The sequence below is a fragment of the Corylus avellana genome, unplaced genomic scaffold, assembly GCF_965113065.1.
Source record: "Corylus avellana unplaced genomic scaffold, dhCorAvel1.hap1.2 HAP1_SCAFFOLD_268, whole genome shotgun sequence".
Classification (NCBI taxonomy): domain Eukaryota; kingdom Viridiplantae; phylum Streptophyta; class Magnoliopsida; order Fagales; family Betulaceae; genus Corylus; species Corylus avellana.
In genome coordinates this window covers 1-5,000 of record NW_028290639.1, presented here as the reverse complement: position 1 = coordinate 5,000, position 5,000 = coordinate 1, and the positions used below count along the sequence as shown (strand labels likewise).

At 30.7% G+C, this 5,000-nt stretch overlaps 1 non-coding gene across 1 annotated transcript; it reads right to left on the bottom strand.

Annotated features, from left to right (window-relative positions):
• Window positions 1-35: 35 nt before the first annotated feature.
• TRNAT-GGU (transfer RNA threonine (anticodon GGU)) lies at window positions 36-107 on the bottom strand. Its single transcript has one exon. It is a non-coding gene; the product is annotated as a tRNA-Thr (tRNA).
• Between the last annotated feature and the right edge of the window lie 4,893 nt (window positions 108-5,000).

The following is a 5,000-nucleotide window of genomic DNA, read 5'->3' as shown; positions in this document are numbered from 1 at the left end:
CTATGGTATGGCTGGGGTTTTATGAAAAAACCCAAAGCCCCTTATCGGATTTGAACCGATGACTTACGCCTTACCATGGCGTTACTCTACCACTGAGTTAAAAGGGCCCATTTTTTTTATTTAATTACTGAATAAGTCATTACCCACTATGAGTCTACTTATTCTAATATATATATGTACATACAGGAACGATAAATTCAATTTATCTAGTGAGTATAGGTAAAATAAAAAAATGGTTTATTAAGATTGGATTTTATAAATGCAATGAATTGTTTCAAAACCGACCCTAATTGAATTGACCCCCATCATAACGAAATTAATTTGATTGATACATGGACTTACCAATTCAACATAGATATAAGATCTTTCGTAGAATCATTGATAAAAAGATTTATTTTACTTGTTCCCCGAACTTAATTCTTAGAGAAAAACAATTTTCAATAACTTGTTGATCCCTATCCTTCTTCCCATATTTTCAGATTTTTTTTTTAATTTCAGATTTTTTGAATTTCCTGGCTTAGTGTAAGATAGAAATATATCTATCTAATCTTAACAAAATGAATGAAAGCGGAAGAAATGAAGTTTCATTCCCCTTTCTGATCTGGCGGACCAATCACTCCCCCAAAAGGTCCTATACCTCGTATTATTTCTATTCTACCGATTTAGTTTATTATTTTATTTATTTTTTTAATATTAATAATTTTAATAATATCGATTTATAATTAATATCTATTTATTCTTATATTCATTTTCTTTATTTATTTTATTCTTTGATATAATTCTATTTCTAATTAATTAGAATTATAATAAAATTGAAAATGAAATAAATATATTTAATGAAAATTTAATGAAAATAATATTAAAAAAAAATTATATGATTAGAATGAATGATTCATGAATATAAATACGAATCAAAAGATTCTATGGAATCAGAAAAGAGGGAAAGATCTTTCAGATTTAATCATACCACATTATATTGACAATTTAAAAAAACTGTTCATACAATGAGCATAGTATGATGGCGGTCGGGCATACTTGCCCCCATCGTCTAGTGGTTCAGGACATCTCTCTTTCAAGGAGGCAGCGGGGATTCGAATTCCCCTGGGGGTAGGTGTACTACGAAAGGAAGTTGATCATGAATTATCAATAAGCCGGGAATTGATTCTTCCTGGGTCGATGCCCGAGCGGTTAATGGGGACGGACTGTAAATTCGTTGGCAATATGTCTACGCTGGTTCAAATCCAGCTCGGCCCAATAATTGGCCGATCCACCATGAAATGATAGAACCCCATTTGTTGTTCCCCAGAAATGCCTGATCGGAATACGGAAGAATAAAAAAACTAAAATTTTCTGATATATTTTACCGCCGTTCATTTGCTCTCTTTATTTTTTCTCACAAATTCTGATCTTGCTTGCTAATGATCTAGATTCATACTAGATTCATATAAAGATCTGGAAGTATAAGGAAAAGAATAAAATAAAGAATAAATAAAAAAACTCTTTTTTTTCATTGAAAGCTTTATTTGATTATTAATCAATTTATAAAAAACGAAAGGATTATTAACAATCCGTGAGGCGCTCTCACTAAAGTGCATATCCGTGTGTATATCAAATATATTACTCGCGTTTCTGTTACAATACGACTATTCTAATCTAAAATCTAAATAAAATAGAAATAAAATAGAAATAAAATAGAAAGGGTTTGAATTAAATCATAAGAATATGTATGATGTACACTTGATTTCCTTGGGATTGTAGTTCAATTGGTCAGAGCACCGCCCTGTCAAGGCGGAAGCTGCGGGTTCGAGCCCCGTCAGTCCCGACAGATCCAAATCCAATAAAAAAAATACATCAATTCATCTCTGCGTTTGCTGTGAAAAGGAGAACAAAAGAAATAGCAGAATTTCATTCACAAGAGGATACCCTCCTATTTTATTTATTTATTAGTTTCACATTTCTCATCAAATAAATATGGGAATTACCATTTATTCAACTAGTACCAATTGATAGGAGAAAGACATATGTAGATTAGTACAATGATTGGTAAAATTATATTCAGGATTCCAAGAAATACCGTACGGAGTCTGGCTTTTTCGATTATTCCCGATCTGTGTAATAGAGTACTATATGTTTACAGGGGGCTATACAGAAATGGAATTTGTACGATACAAAAAAGATTAACTTAACATAGTAACTTTGATATAATACTTTTAAGATTAAAAGTATATCCCTTTAGGGCTCCGATTTTGTGTAACCTCAATTAATAATTGAAATTATTAATGTGAATTTGAACCAATTTATCTCATTCAAATTTCACACTGAATTTTTGATATATGCATCCCAAAATTAATCCAAGGAAATGGGATATTAATAAAATAAAGCTCAAAGAAGATCCTATCTCTCTTTGTGAGGGAATGAATAATCTTTTTTAAGTTTAAGGGTCTTGCCGAAGAAAGAACAAACTTTTTAATGAATTTGATGGAATACTCGATTTTTTTATACCCGGACTCTCCTTATTTATACTACTTCTTTGTTTTCCAAGAAGATTAGATCATAAAAAGGGGGTTTAGAACTAAACTTCTTCCTTTTTACATTTCGCTTCTATTGGTTATTTTATTGGGGTTTTTTATAACCAATGTAAGTAAGTGTAAAGGCGGTCATATGATATTTCATCAGATGATTCCACAAGGAGGGACGTAGGTTATAGAAAAGAAAGAATGGAAAGGAAAAGAATGATAAAGAAAGTAAAGGAATTATTTATCGGATCAGGAATCAAAATTTGAATTCGGTATGGATAAAAGATCTTCCTATGTTATACTATTTAATTCTCGACGATGAATCAATTTGATAGCTCAGATATTGTTATTCATGATATTGCTCCGATTCGATATCGTCGAGATGTAATTCATCCCATTGAATATTGAATTTACAGGCGAAAGATTTATCAGCTCTATGGGATTAAATCCCGAGTTATTGCGAATTAATTAAAAATGAAACGATGAGATTATGGAAGTAAATATTCTCGCATTTATTGCTACTGCACTGTTCATTCTAGTTCCTACTGCTTTTTTACTTATAATATATGTAAAAACAGTCAGTCAAAATGATTAATTTGAATTAAACTTGACTGTTTAGTTTTTATCTTTTTATCAATGATTGAAAAGAAAAAAGAAAATGAAAAGTATTAAGATTTCGTGTCTTAAATGAAATAAGCGGACGAGAATCATCAGTATTTTATGAGATTCGATAGTATGGTAGAAAGAAATAGATGAATCTTTCTACCATACTTATTATTGTTATTGTAGTATATAAAGTCGTACTGTATAAAGATAGAGGTTTAATATAGATCAATCTGCAATATGTATCTTCATAGATATCAATTACATATATGTAATGTATTTACATAATGTACCAATTCTATTTCTTTGCTTCATCTATTTAATTTGTGTTGATTCCAATCATCAATCTGAAAAAATCGAAGGGCAATTCTTACTCTTACAATTCTAATTCCTAGAATTTCTGATTCTATTCAATATGAATCCCGATATCCATTGAAAGAATCAAATTGACGAAGGAAAAAAGAGTATAGGCCTATATTAATATTAATAAAATTAATAATGAAAAATTAATAAAAGAAAATAAAATAATCTTTTTTTAGTATTCTGAAGAAGTAATTGATTGATCAGTTGACAGATGATCCAGTGGTTCATTTCCATGGGAACCTCTTTGGATTTCGAAAAGGATTAGTAAAGCCCACCGATTTTTAACGTTTGAACCATGATATGAAATGAGTTCAATAAAGCAAGCATAACATAAATAAGATTTCTAAAAGAATAAAAAAAAAAGCGGGAACGCGCAATATGTGACTTGCCCAAGGCAATATTTTATTATGTGTAGTATATTGTTGGACAACCACTATGTCTATGTTGTTTCCCATAGGAAGTCTGTATCCACTTAATAACATAATTATTTTCTTTTCTATTTTAACAGTAAAAAAAAGGACTTTGCAGAACGATCTATAAAACAATTGATATGGGTTGAGTTTGAGGAATCAAACTCAATTAGTAGTACTTCTAGAGTCCACTTCTACCCCATACTACGAGTGAAAGAGAAAATGTAAAGACTACCATTAAAGCAGCCCAAGCGAGACTTACTATATCCATGTGAATTATATCCCCTATCTCTATAAATATGAAGGAATTATTCCATTAATGTTCACTAATCATTATTATGTTCATTAATAATAGTGAATCCCTGGCGCAGAGTCAAAAGGGAATTCTGACCCAATACCGTTGATGAAACAATCCAATAAACTCACAATTATAAATTCTAACAGGTTCCTATATGATTTATAGTAGAATCGGAAAACACTAAGCGCAAGCAAAATACGTAGATACACCCCTGGAAGTTTCAAGGGAATGTTACTAACATGTAGAAATAATAAGACCTAGTCTTTCTTTTGTTGACTTTCATTTCATTAAGTAAAAAGTATAAAAATATAGAGTCAAGATAGAGCACTATCTATCACAGACCCTATTTCTCATTTTATCTAATCCTTACGATTAGGTCTCCTGTTTGTCTCTGTGAAACAATCGGAAGATAGTCTATTACATTAAAGCCAATCAATATTAAATTGAATGCAGGAGCACAGAGAGAATTTCATGAGTCTATATACGAACAAAGTATCTTTCGGCCTTTACGTACGCAACTAATAAATTAATAATCAAATAAATTCCTCGTTCGTCTATCCAAATTAATTCAAGACCTAATTAATAAACACTACATTAATAATAGAAGAGCTGTCATATTAAGATTTAACGATTCTTTTTCATTCAATATTCACTAATATAATCTTTCCTTGAACTGAAGCCTAGACGCAAGGATTTACAGCATTTTCATTTTAGAGAACAGAACCGCCAGATGCTTATAGAATCAAGCAAGTATCAAGAGTCCCCCCCCCCGCTTACTTCTGCTGGAAAAAAAATTTGTCAAGTTATCTC